This window comes from Cherax quadricarinatus, chromosome 65, assembly GCF_038502225.1.
Source record: "Cherax quadricarinatus isolate ZL_2023a chromosome 65, ASM3850222v1, whole genome shotgun sequence".
NCBI lineage: Eukaryota > Metazoa > Arthropoda > Malacostraca > Decapoda > Parastacidae > Cherax > Cherax quadricarinatus.
In genome coordinates this window covers 16,197,913-16,219,925 of record NC_091356.1, presented here as the reverse complement: position 1 = coordinate 16,219,925, position 22,013 = coordinate 16,197,913, and positions in this window count along the sequence as shown.

The window sequence follows — 22,013 nt, the reverse complement described above, 5'->3', positions numbered from 1 at the left end:
ATCTTCACACTTAGTAACACGCTGGTACCTTCGACTTAGTAACACGCTGGTACCTTCGACTTAGTAACATGCTGGTACCTTCGACTTAGTAACATGCTGGTACCTTCACACTTAGTAACACACTGGTACCTTCACACTTAGTAACATGCTGGTACCTTCACACTTAGTAACATGCTGGTACCTTCACACTTAGTAACACGCAGGTACCTTCACACTTAGTAACACACTGGTACCTTCACACTTAGTAACATGCTGGTACCTTCACACTTAGTAACACGCAGGTACCTTCACACTTAGTAACACACTGGTACCTTCACACTTAGTAACATGCTGGTACCTTCACACTTAGTAACACGCTGGTACCTTCACACTTAGTAACACGCTGGTACATTCACACTTAGTAACACACTGGTACCTTCACACTTAGTAACACATAGGTACCTTCACACTTAATAACACATAGGTACCTTCACGCTAAGTGACACATAGGTATCTTCACACTTAGTATCACACTGGTACCTTCACATTTATTAACACCTGTACCCTTACACTGAGTGACACGCTGGTACCTTCACACCTTCAGGTAGGTTTGAAAGTAGCGGTCAGACACCCCAGGTGGGTCTGAAAGTAGCGGTCAGACATCCCAGGTGGGTCTGAAAGTAGCGGTCAGACATCCCAGGTGGGTCTGAAAGTAGCGGTCAGATACCCCAGGTGGGTCTGAAAGTAGCGGTCAGACACCCCAGGTAGGTCTGAAAGTCGCGGTCAGACACCCCAGGTGGGTCTAAAAGTAGCGGTCAGAGACCTCAAGAATACTGCATGAATTATCACACACCTCAAAATGGTCTGAAATTAGTGTTCGGGCAACACGAGTGTTTGTCACGCGTTTCTCACTCTCTGGTGAGGAAGACCAGTCGCGCCTGAGACACGATCAGGTTCCGGGTTAGGTCATCCATATGAGCACTATCTAAAATTAATTTCAGTCCATCACGAAGCCTCTCTTCCTTCTTTTTCTACTCTTTTTGGGGACTTAAGTGGGAGGTTAATGAAGACGCAGTCACAACACAGGTTAAAATATAAACATGAGCTCCATGGTGGAAATATGACAGCACAGTCGTATATTTTCACATATATTTCTCTATCTTCTCTCTCTCTCTCTCTCTCTCTCTCTCTCTCTCTCTCTCTCTCTCTCTCTCTCTCTCTCTGTCTGTCTCTGTCTCTGTCTCTGTCTCTCTCTCTCTCTCTCTCTCTCTCTCTCTCTCTCTCTCTCTCTCTCTCTCTCTCTCTCTCTCTCTCTCTCTCTCTCTCTCTCTCATGTGTACACATAAAAACCTTCACACATACGACTACACACACACACACATACATTCAAACTCACAGGAATGTCAAAACAGGAAAGCGAAATAGTATAGCAAAACAGGAGCTCAAAATCCAGGAACGGAAAACACATATGTCAAAATAGGAAAATATTGAAGGGATGAAAAACAGGAAAGCACAACAGGAACGTCAAACAGGAACGCGAAGTAAACATTCCTCAACTCAATTCTGAATGAAGCTGATTTCTAGTTTCATGCTAACTGTGTATATTATAGTTCCCCAAGGAACATACACATATATATTGTATAGTAACGCGGACGGAGTCCTGTGCGCTTGGAATATTTATGTCAAAATATAGTCTCTAGTCCTGGGGCTTCGTGCTGAACCACAACAAATATTGGGATTTACAAAGCTAGGTTTATACTCCGGTGGTTCAGGATATAAGCGAACGCGTTCATATATCTGGATTTGTGTATAAAGAGGATGGTTATAAACATGTCGGAGGGGACGAACAAGGGGGGGATAGAGGAGAGGGCTAGGGGAAGGAGAGAGGATATACCAGGGAGTTTGAATGTCATTTCCTGGGATAGTTCAACTGCAATTTCTTGTGATGTCTTCCTGTGATTTCCAAGTTTGATCTTTATAATACTGAGAGAAAATTACATTGCACATCCCTGAGAATGTATTTTGGGAATATTTGTTGTTTGTAAACAATACAATCCCTGAGTATGTCCTCGTGAATATTTCAGAGTTTGTCAAGATAATATTTATGACAGGCTGCTAATCATTTCTTCACAGTATATACTGGGGCCTAGCAATATGTATACCTGGAGAGGGCTTCGGGGGTTAACGCCCCCGCGGCCTGGCCTGAGACCAGGCCGCGTATATTTCTGTAGAGTTAAATCAGAACTAGGCTTGGTGTGAGTCAGTGTACTAACCCAAGCAGTGGTGTCAGCGTCAAACTCCTGGCGCGAACCTCTTCACTTCTACATGCTCAGTCCTCTCCCTCCTGGTCTTTGTCTATTACCCACTAAAACCCACAGTATTCCAGCTCTTGGGCCCCGTCTCTGAGTATATCAAATGTTGTGGCCCTGCCAACAAACATCGAAGAAATATTTCAGAATAAACTTTTATTGGGCGAACGTTTCGCTGTGTAGAGGTTTTTGAAGTCTACACACAAATTCCAATATAATTTTATTCTGCAAGGTGTTTCCTTGACAATCTGTTGTAACGTTCAGCGTCGTGCAATCCTCCGCCGTCAGTAGTTCTAGCGGGAGCTTCACTTTATTCTCTAGAAGAAACATTCAGGAATATGTTTTTTCCCTTAATATTCTGTGTCAGAGGAAAAACGTACTGACAAGTTTGGTGAAAATTCAGAAACATGACTGAGAGTGACACAGAGGTACCCTCACACTGAGTGACACAGAGGTACCCCTCACACTGAGTGACACAGAGGTACCCCTCACACTGAGTGACACAGAGGTACCCCTCACACTGAGTTACACAGAGGTACCCTCACACTGAGTGACACAGAGGTACCCTCACACTGAGTGACACAGAGGTACCCTCACACTGAGTGACACAGAGGTACCCTCACACTGAGTGACACAGAGGTACCCCTCACACTGAGTGACACAGAGGTACCCCTCACACTGAGTGACACAGAGGTACCCCTCACACTGAGTGACACAGAGGTACCCTCACACTGAGTGACACAGGTACCCCTCACACTGAGTGACTGAGTGACACAGAGGTACCCTCACACTGAGTGACACAGAGGTACCCTCACACTGAGTGACACAGAGGTACCCTCACACTGAGTGACACAGAGGTACCCCTCACACTGAGTTACACAGAGGTACCCTCACACTGAGTGACACAGGTACCCTCACACTGAGTGACACAGAGGTACCCTCACACTGAGTGACACAGAGGTACCCTCGCACTGAGTGACACAGAGGTACCCTCGCACTGAGTGACACAGAGGTACCCTCACACTGAGTGACACAGAGGTACCCCTCACACTGAGTGACACAAATGTACCCTCACACTCAGACACAAGTGCCTTTATACTCAGTGACACATGTATGTACCTTCACACTCTGAGCGACACATGTACATTCAAACTTAGACTATAATTCTATGATATAATAATGTAAATCAAGGACGATAGACAAGGATGGGTTGACTGTGTATTCTTGGACTTAGGGAAACGATTTGACAATGTATCTCACTGGAAATTCAGCCACAAATTATAACAGAATGCTGTAATACAGTGGATGAAGGACTACCTAACAGACAGAAGACAGTGTGATGGTGAGGGCAGAGTTTCCAGGATGGGAAAGTATAACTAATGGTGTTCAGTAAAGATCAGTTCTAGGGACTAAATTATTCATATTTTAATATAATCGTACGGAAATAACCAGCCAGAGAGGATTGACTCGTGTGTTTCATTTGTGACGAAGACACGAAACTAATGAGAACAAATGAAACTGAAGAAGACTTGCTTCAGGTACACCTGAACAAATTGCAAGAATGTTTTAACAAATGGTTACTGGAACTCAGCTCAAGTGCAGCCTCATGAAAACGGGATGTGGAGAGGCGGCTAGACACGGAATGCAGTGTAAGGCGAGAATAAGCAAAAACGGCTCTAGGAGAATTATCTTTGGGGAAATATCACACCCAGCATATTGCCACAGTGCAAATAAAACACATAACATCTGCAGCATATGGGCAGATAGCTAATCTCGGAACAGCCTTCAGAAACCTTACAAAACAAAAAAAATATTTTGTCTCTGTTCACTACACTTGTTAGGTAAAGTGCGCCGCACCAGCATGGAGCCCTTGTATATACTGGCTACCTTACCTTTAAGTATTAGTGTGTCACTAGTCAGTGCTCCTGGGTGGACCGAAACGTCTTCATAAGCTTCTTTCTCCTACGGGCGGGTTATCTGTGTATGGAGCCGTCATCCGATCAAGCACATACGAAAACTAAAATAGGTTTAGAGGTTTGCAACGAGACTAGTTCAACAGCTGGAGGGACTTTGTTATGGAAAAAGACTGAAGGAACTGAACCTAACAACTTTCAAAGAAAGTCGGAATAGGGAAAGCATGTTAACTACACATAAAATAGTCAGAGACCTTGACAGAGCACACAGGAACTCTCGGATTAAAATTAAGGCGAGGAGTCATTTATAGAACCTAATTACACAGATAAGTTACAAGAACTCAAGGAAATACTTGTTTAGTATTAGGATGGTAAATAAGTGCAATGAGCTAAATTGGTGAAGTGGTAGAGACAAACTCAATACGCAGCTTAAAGAATAGATATGATTGAACTTAGGAGGTCAGGAACCGTTAATGACGGAGATTATAGTGTAATAAGTGGGGCCAGGAGCTGAGACACGACATCTTCATTCACAGCTCTGTGTATAGGTACATTCACACTCAGAGCGACACACTAGCAGTTCCCTACTCAGGGTGACACTCAAGTAACATGACACCCAGAGTGACAGGTACCAATACCTCCCACTTAGAGTGACATATTACGAAAACAGGTACTATTAAAAGACCTGTTGTGTCTGGACGCAGAGAAGCAGTACCAGTGTCGGTGCAGTAATTGAAGCCACCAGGCAAATGAGTACCTGTATATTCCAATCATATAACTTATTGATAAGAATGTACAGTACATACAGTGAGTTTAACAAGTACCATAATTGTAGTGGGTTTTGTCAAGAGAGAGAGAGAGAGAATATTCACGAGCTACAGCTTTTAGACACCTATACATAGGACAGGCTCTCTATGGGACACGAAACTCAAGAGTGACACGTCGACAACAGGATGAGGGACTAATTACCTCACACTTCTCATCTTCCACCATTTCTCTACACTGGACTGAAGAAATCACTGGAATGCGAAACGTTTCCAGAATAAAGATATCCAAGTGTTGCAAGTGTTATACTTATCAACTTGTCGATATCTAAACCATTTATTCATACCCTGCGTCTTCCCTCCTCCCATGACTAGAAGACATCCAATACGACTGGTAGCCATCTTGTTTGTGACTGTGACTCCTTATTCGTACAATCAATAAGCTACTGTGATTTAATTAAGCTGGTTATTAACGGTATGCAGGACTGTGGGTTTGTGTGATATACGTTGAATACAGTAACGTACTCGGCTTAAGCCACACGGTACACATGTGCCTCTTCACTCTGAAAAACTCACGTGTACCTTTACACTCAGTGTGGCACTCAAATATCCTCACAGAGTAACATAGAGGAACCTTCGCACTGAGAAAAGCCTTCAGGACAGGAAGAGGGCGAGTCTTGAGGCTGATGATTGGTTCTTCATCTCAGGTTTTATAACTATTGTTTTCTGCCTCAGATCAATCCTCATTAGCTCTTTTTAGACTGACACGTAATCTGTTAAGAAAGGTTTTCACAGGACACCATCACCGTCAGCTTGTTGAGGGAAAAGTCATCCTTGCATAACAAGCTTAGAATTTTTATTCCAGTGTTTCATATCTCTCTCACTATTGCTTTGAGTTCGGTGTCTGTCATGTAATTCTTTATACAGCGGAGTCAGCATCGTAGTTATATTTTCCAGCTTCCAAATTAGGTTGCCTGGAGGTACCTCTTGAAGCCGATCAGAAAAAGAATTCTCGAGTAAATGTTCTAATTCCAATGATTCCAGGTCTTTTTTAACTATTTTAGTAAAATTTCATTTTTTTTTTATTTATTCAGACTAAACTAATGGGATATCATCCTAATTTTACACTGCATCGTCAGCAACATTTTGAAGCCAATCAGAAGAAACATTCTTTAGTTATTGAATAAAAAATGAATGTCACTGATTATTTAATAAAATTAGTAATTTGGGACTAACGGCAGCCAATACCAGCGTGACTCTTGTGTTCAGGAGACCACGTGACAATCACGGACACCAATGGAAATAAGTCAAGGACACCAATGGAAATAAGTCACGGAGACCACGTGACTCTTGTGTTCAGGAGACCACGTGACTCTTGTGTTCAGGAGACCACGTAACTCTTGTGTTCAGGAGACCACGTGACTCTTGTGTTCAGGAGACCACGTGACTCTTGTGTTCAGGAGACCACGTGACTCTTGTGTTCAGGAGACCACGTGACTCTTGTGCTCAGGAGACCACGTGACTCTTGTGTTCAGGAGACCACGTGACTCTTGTGTTCAGGAGACCACGTGACTCTTGTGTTCAGGAGACCACGTGACTCTTGTGTTTAGGAGACCACGTGACTCTTGTGGTGGCAGGAACCATACATAGCTTTAAGATGAGGTATGATAAAGCTCATGGAGCAGGGAGAGAGAGGACCTAGTAGCACTCAGCGAAGAGGCGGGGCCAGGAGCTCAGTCTCGACCCCTGCAACCACTATTAGGTGAGTACAATTAGGTGAGTACAATTTCGTGAGTACAATTAGGTGAGTACACACACACAAGAGCTTTACTGAGAAATACTTCGATTTTTATAGAGCTGTGTTAAGTCTTGCTGCTATATGATCCTTACGGGTTCAGCGCTTAATCTAATTAGAGTAAAATATTAAGTCTTGTTTCGCCTTGTGTTATGATCTTTCAAGTCATGTCTTGCACTGTCATGATCTATCGAGTCATGTCCTACACTGTATAATGATCTATCAACTCATGCTTCACTATGTGTAGAGCTTCGACGTAACGTTGTAAATCACCTCACAGAGTGAACCCGCGCCTCCACCTCACTGTTGTCGACAGTAAGTCATGTGGATCCCAGACTTGACAAGCCAAGAACAATACTAATTTTTATTTTTAAAAACGCGACCTGGACGGGTTTGTTGCCATACATAAAAATCCCCTGTCATGTTTTATCTAAGCGCCAGTTTGAAGTATAAGATGATAACATTCTCTAAAGAATCAGGCACATAAGAACATAAGAAGGAACACTGCAGCAGGCCTACTGGCCAATGCGAGGCAGGTCCAATTCTCCTACCGGCTTAAACCAACGCTCTAACCAAGTCAGGTCAGGAAGGAGCACGGCATCATGTATTAATCTAACATATTTTTAAAACCACATAACGTCTTAGCTTCTATGACGGTACTCGGGAGTTTGTTCCACTCATCCACAACTCTGTTACCAAACCAGTGCTTTCCTATATCCTCCCTGAATATGAATTTTTCCATCTTAAAGCCATTACTGCGAGTCCTGTCTAGGCTAGATATTTTTAGCACGCTATTTACATCCCTTTATTTATTCCTCTTTTTCATTTATACACCTCGATCATATCCCCCCTAATTCTATGCCTTTCTAGAGAGTGCAGATTCAGGGCCCTCAGTCTATCCTCATAGGGAAGATTTTTGATACATGGGATCAACTTTGTCATCCTCCTTTGTACGTTTTCCAGTGCATTTACATATATCCATTCTGTAATATGGTGACCAGAACCGTGCAGCATAATCTAAATGAGGCCTAACTAAAGATATATAGAATTAAAGGACAAGCTGAGGACTTCTATTATTTATACTTCTTGCTATGATGCCAAGGATTCTGTTAGCTTTATTGTGAACACTAATGCACTGTTGTCTTGGTTTCAGATTACTGCTAACCAGAACTCCTAAATCCTTTGCACAATCAGTAATATTAAGATCTACATTATTTAGTTTATAAGTGGCATGGTTATTGTCCTGTCCAACATTTAGAACTTTGCATTTGTCTATATTAAACCGCATCTGCCACTTCTCCGACCATTGCATCAGTCTATTCAAATCATCCTGGAGTGCTTTAGAATCCTCATTAGAATGAATTGGACGGCCTATTTTGGTGTCATCAGCAAAATTGCTTATGTCGCTATTTATTCCTCATCTAGGCAAAGCTTCGGCTTCCTATTTTCCTCCTGAAGAAGTAAAACCTCCATCTTCAACCTGAGATTCTACAGCACTAGAGCAAGTCATGGTGTTCAGTAACACCCACGCTAGCACTAGAGCAAGTCATGGTGTTCAGTAACACCTACGCTAGCACTAGAGCAAGTCATGGTGTTCAGTAACACCCACGCTAGCACTAGAGCAAATCATGGTGTTCAGTAACACCCACGCTAGCACTAGAGCAAGTCATGGTGTTCAGTAACACCCAGGCTAGCACTAGAGCAAGTCATGGTGTTCAGTAACACCCACGCTAGCACTAGAGCAAGTCATGGTGTTCAGTAACACCCACGCTAGCACTAGAGCAAGTCATGGTGTTCAGTAACACCCACGCTAGCACTAGAGCCAGTCATGGTGTTCAGTAACACCCACGCTAGCACTAGAGCCAGTCATGGTGTTCAGTAACACCCACGCTAGCACTAGAGCAAGTCATGGTGTTCAGTAACACCCACGCTAGCACTAGAGCAAGTCATGGTGTTCAGTAACACCCACGCTAGCACTAGAGCAAGTCATGGTGTTCAGTAACACCCACGCTAGCACTAGAGCAAGTCATGGTGTTCAGTAACACCCACGCTAGCACTAGAGCAAGTCATGGTGTTCAGTAACACCCACGCTAGCACTAGAGCAAGTCATGGTGTTCAGTAACACCCAGGCTAGCACTAGAGCAAGTCATGGTGTTCAGTAACACCCACGCTAGCACTAGAGCAAGTCATGGTGTTCAGTAACACCCACGCTAGCATTAGAGCAAGTCATGGTGTTCAGTAACACCCACGCTAGCACTAGAGCAAGTCATGGTGTTCAGTAACACCCACGCTAGCACTAGAGCCAGTCATGGTGTTCAGTAACACCCACGCTAGCACTAGAGCAAGTCATGGTGTTCAGTAACACCCAGGCTAGCACTAGAGCAAGTCATGGTGTTCAGTAACACCCACGCTAGCACTAGAGCAAGTCATGGTGTTCAGTAACACCCACGCTAGCACTAGAGCAAGTCATGGTGTTCAGTAACACCCAGGCTAGCATTAGAGCAAGTCATGGTGTTCAGTAACACCCACGCTAGCACTAGAGCAAGTCATGGTGTTCAGTAACACCCACGCTAGCACTAGAGCCAGTCATGGTGTTCAGTAACACCCACGCTAGCACTAGAGCAAGTCATGGTGTTCAGTAACACCCACGCTAGCACTAGAGCAAGTCATGGTGTTCAGTAACACCCACGCTAGCACTAGAGCAAGTCATGGTGTTCAGTAATACCCACGCTAGCACTAGAGCCAGTCATGGTGTTCAGTAACACCCACGCTAGCACTAGAGCCAGTCATGGTGTTCAGTAACACCCACGCTAGCACTAGAGCAAGTCATGGTGTTCAGTAACACCCACGCTAGCACTAGAGCAAGTCATGGTGTTCAGTAACACCCACGCTAGCACTAGAGCCAGTCATGGTGTTCAGTAACACCCACGCTAGCACTAGAGCCAGTCATGGTGTTCAGTAACACCCACGCTAGCACTAGAGCAAGTCATGGTGTTCAGTAACACCCACGCTAGCACTAGAGCAAGTCATGGTGTTCAGTAACACCCACGCTAGCACTAGAGCAAGTCATGGTGTTCAGTAACACCCAGTCTAGCACTAGAGCAAGTCATGGTGTTCAGTAACACCCAGGCTAGCACTAGAGCAAGTCATGGTGTTCAGTAACACCCACGCTAGCACTAGAGCAAGTCATGGTGTTCAGTAACACCCAGGCTAGCACTAGAGCAAGTCATGGTGTTCAGTAACACCCACGCTAGCACTAGAGCAAGTCATGGTGTTCAGTAACACCCACGCTAGCACTAGAGCAAGTCATGGTGTTCAGTAACACCCACGCTAGCACTAGAGCCAGTCATGGTGTTCAGTAACACCCACGCTAGCACTAGAGCAAGTCATGGTGTTCAGTAACACCCAGGCTAGCACTAGAGCAAGTCATGGTGTTCAGTAACACCCACGCTAGCACTAGAGCAAGTCATGGTGTTCAGTAACACCCACGCTAGCACCAGACAGCTTAGGACACATGACGTCTTCTTGAGTCTCAGTCTTCAATTTTTCGGACTAGAAAAAAAACACAAATGGAGTATATTGCAATCCTTTATTTTTATTGACTATGTTTGGCTCACACAGTGGGCTTTATCAATCACAAACAGATCTGTTTGTGACCTGATAAAGCCCACTGTATGGGCGAAACGTCGTCTATAAAGGGTCGCAATATACTGCATTTGTGTTTATTTATCCATCATGTCGGTATTTCATACCATTTATTTTCTCGGTATACCTTGTTACATCCTACCTATTTATATAGGGAAATATAATATATCAATAATATAAAGAAAAGTATTTTTGCTTTAACTATTAATGAAAACATCTTTAATATAAAATTATATAAAATTATACATATATGCACAATATACTTTGTGTCCCTTCCACGGGGCACAACACCAGTCAACACTGTGATGACATTCACTGCCGACATATATTTACACTCACGAATATGACAGTAATCCCTTTTAGTGTCCTAAATTCTTGGAATTCACAGGAGAAAAAATGTGTTGGCATTGACATGTAGGAAATGCTGAGTGAATTTAATCCAAGTCTGACACGTGTCAACAACAGCACTGATTCTCCCACTTCTTCCTCTTTTCTTCTTTTTTTCTTCGTCTTTTTTCTTTTTTCTTACTCTTTTTTCTCTTTTCCTTTTTCTTATTTTTTCTTCTTTTTCTTCTTACTCATCTTCTTTACCTTCTACTTTTCCTTCTTCTTCTTCTTGTATGTATGTATGTATGTATGTATGTATGTATGTATGTATGTATGTATGTATGTATGTATGTATGTATGTATTATTATTATTATTATTATAACTTTTGTTACTGTCAGCACTACTATTATTTAAAATGCAAGCTCTAAACCCGCATGTCGCTCAGCAACAGAGGTCATATTGTTCGGTGCTAAAGGGATACTAAGCATTAATTGTTGCTACAAGCATTATGCGACGCAAGACTCTTAAAATCTTAAACATGTCTCAAGACTCTTACTAGGAAATAATTGTTGTAAACATGTTTCAAAACTCTTGAACGGGTCCCAAGACCAGTTGAAGTTTTCAAACTTCAATTCCTCTTAAGGACCCCTACTTGTTTCAAGACTCTTAAGGAACAGGTCCCAAGACCCTTCATTCCTAAATAGGTTCAGTATTCAACAGATGCCAAGACTCTTAAACAAGTTTCAAGACTCTTGAACGAATCCCAAGACTCTTAAACAAGTTCCAAGACTCTTGAACTGGTGCAAAAACACTTTAATCGATCCTGACACTCTAAAACATGTCCTGATAATGTTAAAGAGGTCGTACAACTCTTAAGCATATCTCAAGACTCTTAAGGTGGCTCCAAGACTTTTAAGTTGGTCTCAAGGAGTTTAGAAAGGTCTTAGGCTCTAAATGGACTAGACCCTATGTGAGGAGCGAGGCCGAACAGCAAATTGTAAGTGACAGTTCTTATTACGACCACAGGTGTAATTTAAAGGCCTGTAACACCTGGTCGTAACTAAGTCAGCAAACACAGTATTCAGCAGGACAGAGCAAGGGTAAGACAAACACAGCATGGGTACATTCATTTACCTATCAGAAATCAGATTGAAACAGCGAAATTCATAGCCTCTCAAAGCAGGATTGATCATGGCCAGTGTCTATAGAAGGTCTGCCACTCAGCCTCTTAGGCTGAAGTATAGTCATCGTGGCTGAAGTATCCAGTTTCCATGTGACTGACGGGTGTGAACTGGACAATAAGCGCAGCAGGGAAGCCCCTGCTGCGCTTATTGTCTGAACTGTAAATTCATTGGTCGAGAGGACATGTCAAATGGTTGTGTGAAGAATATTATACAGCCATTTGACACACACACAGACTTTAAGCAGGATCCAACAGTCTTAAAGAGATCTCAAGACTGTTAACAAGTCGCACAACTCCTATATCCCATGACACTCTATCAATCCAAGACTCTTTAAGAGGTTTCAACACTGAAAAAACAACAACAACAAAAAAAGCCACAGACTCGTAAACAGGCTCCAGCACTTTTAAACAGGTCCCAGTCTCTTTAATAAGTTCCACGAGTCTTAGACAGGTCCCAAGTTTCTTGAACTGAATCCTAAACTCTCCAGCAGGTTTGGAGACTCTTAAATTCGGTTTTAAGACTCTTATATTTAGATTGAATTGGGTTCTGAGACTCGATAACAGATATCAAGACTCTTAGACAGGTCCCAGATTTCTAGAATAGGATCCAAGACTCTCCAGCAAGATCGGACACTCTTAAACTTAGTTCTAAGACCCAGTAACAGGTCCCAAGACTCAAAAATGTTCCTTCATCTCCTACAACTAACAGGAGAAGGAGGATTGAAGAACACGTAATTGCTGCTGCTATATCATCCTCCGGAATAACAAATATTTTCTGCGATATTAAACGCCTGGAACAGGAGGTAATGATGCGATAATATACGACCACCACATTAGCTTAATGAGGGCGCCAGTGTCTTAGTTTGTAATTATCTGTTTTTAAATGAGACACACACACACGACATATGCATATAAACATTATAAACACACTCACAGACACAGACATACACACACACACACACACACACACACACACACACACACACACACACACACACACACACACACACACACACACACACACACATGCGCTATCACATTTTCCCATTCCCTCACACACTCTCCCACGCTCTTACATTGCCACACCCTCACAATACCAAATCCCTCACACACACTACCACGCCTTCACACACACTATTACACCCTCACATACTCTCCTACACCCTCACGCACTCTACCACACCCTAACACACTCTACCACGCTCTCACACACACTACCACACCCTCACACACTGTAACACCCTCACGCACTCTACCACACCCTCATATTCTCAACCACACCCTCACACTGCCACATCCTCACGCACTTTCACATCCTCAAACACTACCACACACACACTCTACCACACCCTCACACACAGAGAGAGGGGTGGGTAGATTGCATTTTCTTGGACTGTAAGAAGGCGTTTAACACAGTCCCACACAAGAGATTAGCGCAGAAACTGGAGGACCAGGCAGGGACAACAGAAAAGGCACTACAATGGATCAGGGAATACCTGTCAGGAAGACAACAGAGCGTCATGGTACGTGGCGAGGTGTCAGAGTGGGCGCCTGTAACGAACGTGATTCCACAAGGGTCAGTCCCAGGACCGGTGCTGTTTCTAGTATTTGTGAATGACATGACGGAAGGAATAGACTCCGAAGTATCCCTATTTGCTGATGATGTGAACTTGATAAGAAGAATCCAATCGCACGAGGACCAGGCAAAACTACAATGTTATCTGGAGAGGCTGCAGGCCTGGTTCAGCAACTAGCTACTGGAGTTCAACGTCACCACGTGCAAAGTCATGAAGATTGGGGAAGGGTAAAGAAGACCGCAGACGGAGTTCAGTCTATGAGGCCAGAGCCTACAAACCTCACTCAAGGAAAAGGATCTTAGGGTGAGTATAACACCAGGAACATCTCCTGAGGCGCACATCAACAAAATAACTGCTGCAGCATACAGGCGCCTGGCAAACCTAAGAACAGCATTCCGACATCTAAATAAGGAGTCATTCAGGACCCTGTATACTGTGTACATTAGGCCCATATTGGGGTATGCTGCACCAATTTGGAACCCTCACCTAGCCAAGCAGGTAAGGTAACTAGAGAAAGTGCAAAGGTTTGCAACAAAACCAGTCCCGGAGCTAAGGGATATGTCCTACGAGGAAAGGTTAAGGAAAATCGACCTGGCGACACTGGAAGACAGGAGAGATAGGGGGGATATAATAACGACATATAAAATACTGAGAGGAACTGACAAGTTGGACAGAGACAGGATGTTCAAGAGATAGGACACAGCAAGAAGGGGTCACGACTGGAAGCTGAAGACTCAGATGAACCAAAGGGATGTTAGGAAGTATTTCTTCAGTCACAGAGTTGTCAGGAAGTGGAATAGTCGAGGAAGTGATGTACTGGAGGCAGGATCCATACATAGCTTTAGGAAGAGGTATGAAAAAGCTCATGAAGTGAGAAGAGTGACCTAGTAGCGGGCACTGAAGAGGCGGGGCCAGAACCTGTGACTCGACCCATGCAACCACGACTAGGTGAGTACTTTACCACACCCTCACACACTCTACCAAATCCTCACACACTACCTCACCCTCTCACACTCTACCAAATCCTCACACACTCTACCACACCCTCACACACACACTTCCACACTCTCACACACTCTACCACACTCTCACACACCCTACCACACACTCACACACTCTTCCACATTCTCACACTCCCTACCACACTGTCACACACTCTACTGTACACTCACAAACTCTTCCACACCCTTACACACTCTACCACACCATCACACACACTCTTCGACACACTCACACACTCTACCACATCCTCAAACACTCCCCCACACTGTCAGACACTCTACCACACCCTCACACACTCTACCACACTGTCACACACTCTACCACACCCTCACACACTCTGCCACACTGTCGCACACTCTACCACACCTTCACACACATACACACTCTCTCTCTCACACACACACCATCACACACTCTACCACACTGTCACACACTCTACCATACCCTCACACATTCTACCACACCCTCACGCACTCTACCACACCCTCATATTCTTTACCCCACTGTCACACACTCTACTAACCACTCTACAACACCATCACACACTCTACCACACCCTCACACACTCTACTACACTGTCACACACTCTACCATACACTCACACACTCCACCATACCCTCACAAACTCTACCACACCCTCACACATTCTACCACACTGTCACAAACTCTACCGCACACTCACACACACTACCACACCCTCACACACTCTACCACACCCTCACACACTCTGCCACACTGTCGCACACTCTATCACACCCTCACACTCTGCCACACTGTCACACACTCTACCACACCCTCACACACTCTACTACACTGTTACGCACTCTACAATACCCTCATACACTCCACCATACCCTCACAAACTCTACCACACCCTCACACATTCTACCACACTGTCACACACTCTACCACACCCCTCACACACTTCACCACACTGTCGCAAACTCTCCCATAATGTCAAACACTCTACTACACACTCTACCACACCCTCACACACACTACCACAAGCTAAATCATTCTACCACACTGTCACACACTCTACACCACCCTCACACACTCTACCACACTGTCACACACACTACTACACCTTCACACACTCTACTACACTTTCACACACTCTACCACACCTTCACACCCACTACCACACCCTCACACAACTACCACGCCCTCACACACTCTACCACACACTCACACGCACTACCGCACCTTCACACACACTACCACACCCCTCAAACACACTACCACACCCTCACGCACTCTACCACAATGTCACACACTCTACCACACACACACACTACCACACCCTCACACACACTACCACGCCCTCACACACTCTACCACACCCTCACACATTCTACCTCACCCTCACATTCTCTACCACACGCTCACACACTCTACCACACCCTCACACACACACTACCACACCCTCATACACTTTACTACACCCTTGCACACTCTACAACACCCTCACATACTCTACCATACCCTCACACACACTAAAACACCCTCACACACTCTACCACACCCTCACACACTCTACCACACCCTCACACATTCTACCACACCCTCACATTCTCTACCACACGCACACCCTATACCACACCCTCACACACACTCTACCACACCCTCATACACTTTACTACACCCTTGCACACTCTACAACACCCTCACATACTCTACCATACCCTCACACACTCTACCACACCCTCACACTCTAGCACACCCTCGCTCACTCTACAACACCCTCACACTTCCACACCCTCACACACTCTACCACACCCTCACATTAGCACACCCTCACACACTCTACCACACCCTCACACACTCTAGCACACCCTCACTCACTCTACCACACCCTCACATTAGCACACCCACACTCTACCACACCCTCACACACTCTAGCACACCCTCACTCACTCTACAACACCCTCACACTACCACACACTCATTCACTCTACCACACCCTCACACTACCACACCCTCACACACTCTAGCACACCCTCACTCACTCTACAACACCCTCACACTACCACACACTCATTCACTCTACCACACCCTCACACTACCACACCCTCACACACTCTAGCACACCCTCACTCACTCTACCACACCTTCACACACTCTACCACACCCTCACATTAGCACACCCACACTCACTCTACCACACCTTCACACTACCACACCTTCACACACTCTACCACACCTTCACACACTCTACCACACCTTCACACACTTTCTCCACATGTATATCTCATTCCTCGAGAATCATTTCCGCTCAGGTTCGGAATATTGTTGTCTTTATCATGATTTTTCAGTGCCAGAAATGTTTCTTGAGACGAAAGTTACAGTGAGACACTGTTAAGAGATCACTTGCTGAAGTGGGTCGTAGGTGGACACCTGTAACACCACTTTCACAGCTGAGGGGCGTCAGGGCCAACCTCTGGGCCACCAAGGGCATTTTAGACACAACAGGCCCTTAGATCCACTAAGGGCTACGATTAGGGTTGTTTTTGGATGTTACAGTCGATTATGTTTTCCTAATAGATCATAATCAAACCTAACCTAAGCTACCCTATGCTAAAAGTACTGCCACACCCTCAAACACTCTACTAGTACTAGTACTCTCACTCCAGTATAACCAATACTCTGACTCCAGTATTACCAGTACTCTCACTCCAGTATTACCAGTACTCTCAGTCCAGTATAACCAGAACTCTCTCTCCAGTATTACCAGTACTCTAACTCTAGCAATAGCAGTACTCTCACTCCTGTAATGCCAGTACTCTCACTGAAGTATTACCAGTACTCTCACTCCAGTAATACCAGTACTCTCACTCTAGCAATACCAGTACTCTCGCTCCAGTAATTCCAGTACTCTCGCTCCAGTATTACAAATTATTTACCTAACTCTTTCCGACTAATGTGTGTCAGTCAGTACCTGCAGAGAAGGAAAGGAGAAACGGAAATAATTCTAGAATATGATGGAAGCAAGTTGCTAAGCGTGCACACACACACACACACACACACACACACACACACACACACACACACACACACACACACACACACACACACACACACACACACACACACACACACACACACACACACACACACACACACACACACACACACACTGCAGAACCCAGACTCAGGAGAAAGATCAAATACAGCCTCCCTCACAACTTCCTATAGAAGCCCCAAACCAGCACAACTCCAATGCAACCAAACATTCTAACCCAAAACACACATGCCATATCCAAGGCCCCCACCCACCTCATTACAAACTCCACACTCACAGCAACCACCCATAGTTATTTATCAGGTCTCCCACTCCCTCAACCCCTACATACCCCCAGACCACAGTTTTAGAAAAGTTAAAGGTGAGGTATACAAATGCTGAAGGAATAACAAATAAGTGCGAGGAGTGGCATGAAAGAATCAAGGAGACATCCCCAGACATAACAGCACTCACAGAAACAAAACTCACCAGGATGATAACAGATGTAATCTTTCCACCCGGATATCAAATCCTCAGGACAGATAGAGGGAGGAGAGGGGAAGGAGGAGTTGCACTGCTCATTTAAAACTAGTTAGGATATGAGGAAACGGAAGGAATGGATGGTATGTTCGAAAGGGACTACTTAGTAGGAACAATCTAATCTGAGGGCCTTAAGGTGGTAATTGCAGTAATGTACAGCCCACCACAGAACTGCAGGAGGCCAAGAGAAGAATACGACTAGAGCAACAGAGCAATGGTCGACACACTAGCCGAGGTGGCCAGAAGAGCTCACATGGGGGGAGAAAAGTTACTAGTAATGGGTGATTTCAATCACAAGGAGATTGACAGGGAAAACCTACAGCCCCATGGGGGTCCCGAAACATGAAGAGCCAAGATGATGGATGTGGTACTGGAAAACCTCATGCATCAACATGTTAGAGACACTACCAGAGAGAGAGGTGAGGATGATCCAGCAAGACTGGACCTTGTGTTCACCTTGAGTAGTTCGGACATCGAAGATATGATGTATGAAAGGTCCCTTGGAGCTAGTGATCATGTGGTTCTGTGCTTTGACTACATAGTTGAGCTACAAGTGGAGAGAGTAGCAGGAATAGGATGAGAGAAGCCAAACTACAAAATGGGGAACTACACAGACACGAGGAACGTCCTGCAAGACGTTCAGTGGGAGAGAGAACTGACAGGAAAACCAGTAAAGAAATTATAGGCTATGTGACAACAAAATGCGAGTAGGCAGAGGAGAGGTTTGCTCCCAAGGGAAACGGAAATAATGGGAAGACCAGAACGAGTCCTTGGTTCACCCAAAGGTGTAGGGAGGCTAAAAGTAGGTGTACTAGAGAATGGAAAAGGTACAGAAGACAAAGAACCCAGGAAAATAAAGAGATTAGCTGAAGAGCCAGAAACGAATATGCACAGATGAGAAGGGAGGCTCAGCGACAATACGAAAATGACATAGCATCGAAAGTCAAGTCTGACCCGAAGATGTTATATAGCCACATCAGGAGGAAAACAACAGTCAAGGACCAGGTAATAAGACTGAGGAAGGATAATGGGTAGTTCACAAGAAACGACCAAGTGGTATGTGAGGAGCTCAACATTAGATTTAAAGACGTATTTACAGTGGAAACAGGTAGGACTCCAGGAAATCAGAACAGGAAGGTGGGGGTACACCAACAAGTGTTGGATTAGGTACACATAACCGAGGAGGAGAAGAAGCCTTCTCTGAGACCTTGATATCTCGAAGGCAGTGGAACCAGACATCTCTCCGTGGGTCCTTAGACAGGGAGCAGAGATGCTGTGTGTGCCACTAACAAAGATCAACACATCCATTGAAATTGGGCAACTACCTGAGGTATGAAAGATGGCAAATATAGTCCCCATTTTTAAAAAAGGAGACAGACACGAGGCATTAAACTACAGACCTGTGTTACTAACGTGTATAGTATGCAAAGTCATGGAGAAGATCATCAGGAGGAGAGTGATGGAGCACCTGGAAAGAAATAAACGTATAATCGACAACCAGCACAGTTTCAGGGAAGGAAAATCCTGTGACACAAACCTACTGGAGTTTTAAGACAAGGTAACAGAAGTAAGACAAGAGAGAGAGAGAGAGGGGTGGATAGACTGCATTTTTTTGGACTGCAAGAAGGCTCTCGACACAGTTCCTCACAAGAGGTTCATGCAAAAGCTAGAGAATCAAGCACACAAAACAGGAAAGGAACTGCATTGGTTCAGAGAATACCTGACAGGGAGGCAACAACGAGTCATGATACATGACGAGGTATCAGAGCGGGCGCCTGTGACAAGCGGGGTTCCACAGAGGTCAGTCCTAGGACCTGTGCTATTTTTGGTATATGTGAATGACATAACGGAAGAGATAGACTCAGAAGTGTCCTTGTTTGCAGATGATGTGAAGTTTATGGGGAGAATCAAATCGGTCGAGGATCAGGCAGGACTACAAAGAGATCTGGACAGGCTACAAGCCTGGTCCAACAATTGGCTCCTTGAATTTAACCCTGCCAAATGCAAAGTCATGAAGATCGGGGAAGGGCAAAGAAGACCGCAGACACAGTACAGTCTAGGTGGCCAAAGACTGAAAACCTCACTCCTGAGGCGCACATCAGTCAGATAACTGCTGCAACATATGGGCGTCTGGCAAACCTAAGGATAGCGTTCCGATACCTCAGTAAGGAATCGTTCAAAACGTAGTGGAGACGGGAACCATATGTAGTTTTAAGGCGAGGTTTGATAAAGCTCATGGAGCAGGGAGAGAGAGGACCCAGTAGCAATCAGTGAAGAGGCGGGGCCAGGAGCCATGACTCAACCCCTGCAACCACAAATAGGTGAGTACACACACACACACACACACACACACACACACTCAAAGACAGGATGTTCAAGAGATGGGACACAGCAACAAGGGGACACAGTTGGAAGTTGAAGACACAGATGAATCACAGGGATGCTAGGAAGTATTTCTTCAGCCACAGAGTAGTCAGGAAGTGGGATAGTATGGGAAGCGATGTAGTGGAGGCAGAATCCATACATAGCTTTAAGCAGAGGTATGATAAAGCTCACGGTTCAGGGAGAGTGACTTAGTAGCGACCCGTGAAGAGGCGGGGCCAGGAGCTTGGACTCGACCCCTGCAATCTCAACTAGGTGAGTACAAATAGGTGAGTACAACTAGGTGAGTACAACTAGGTGAGTACACACACACACACACACACGCACAAACAAACAAACACACACACACACACACACACACACACACACACACACACACATACACCCACACCTAGCCAAGCACGTAAAGAAACTAGAGAAAGTGCAAAGGTTTGCAACAAGACTAGTCCCAGAGCTAAGAGGTATGTCCTACGAGGAGAGGTTAAGGGAAATCAACCTGACGACACTGGAGGACAGGAGAGATAGGGGGGACATGATAACGACATACAAAATACTGAGAGGAATTGACAAGGTGGACAAAGACAGGATGTTCCAGAGATTGGACACAGTAACAAGGGGACACAGTTGGAAGCTGAAGACACAGATGAATCACAGGGATGTTAGGAAGTATTTCTTCAGCCACAGAGTAGTCAGTAAGTGGAATAGTTTGGGAAGCGATGTAGTGGAGGCAGGATCCATACATAGCTTTAAGCAGAGGTATGATAAAGCTCACGGCTCAGGGAGAGTGACCTAGTAGCGATCAGTGAAGAGGCGGGGCCAGGAGCTCGGACTCGACCCCCGCAACCTCAACTAGGTGAGTACAACTAGGTGAGTACACACACACACACACACACACACACACACACACTAAGCTTATCGCCAAGTGAGTGGTGGAACACTTAAAAAGGAATGTGATCATACACTATAACCAGCACGGTTTCAGGGAAGGGAAATTCTGTGTCACAAACCTTCTGGAGTTTTACGACAAGGTGCCAAATGTAAGACAAGAGATAGAGAGAGAGAGCGGGCAGGTAGACTGTATTATTTTCTCGGACAGTAACAAGGTTATGGACACAGCTCCGCACAAGAGATTGGTGCAAAAGCTAGAAGCTCAGATATGTATAATAGTTTAGGCACTGCAATGGATCAGAGAATACCATTCAGTAGGGAAGCTACGAGTGATGGTACGTGATGAGGTGTCAGAGTGGTCGCTTGTGACGAGCGGTGTTCCACAGGGGTCAGTCCTAGGGTCGGTGCTGTTTCTGGGTTATGTGAATGACATGACGGAAGGGATATATTCAGAGGTGTCCCTGCTTCCTGTCCTCGAGCTAAGGATGTAAGTGAGGGGTGATCCATATATAGTTTGAAGAAGAGGTATGATAAAAGGTCTTTGAACACGGAGAGAGTGGACCTATTAGCGACCAGTGAAGAGGTGGTGTCAGGAGCTGAGAGTCGACCCCTTCAACCACAGGCAGGTGAGTACAAATAAGTGAGTACACTCTCTCTCTCTCTCTTTCTCTCTCTCTCTCTCTCTCTCTCTCTCTCTCTCTCTCTCT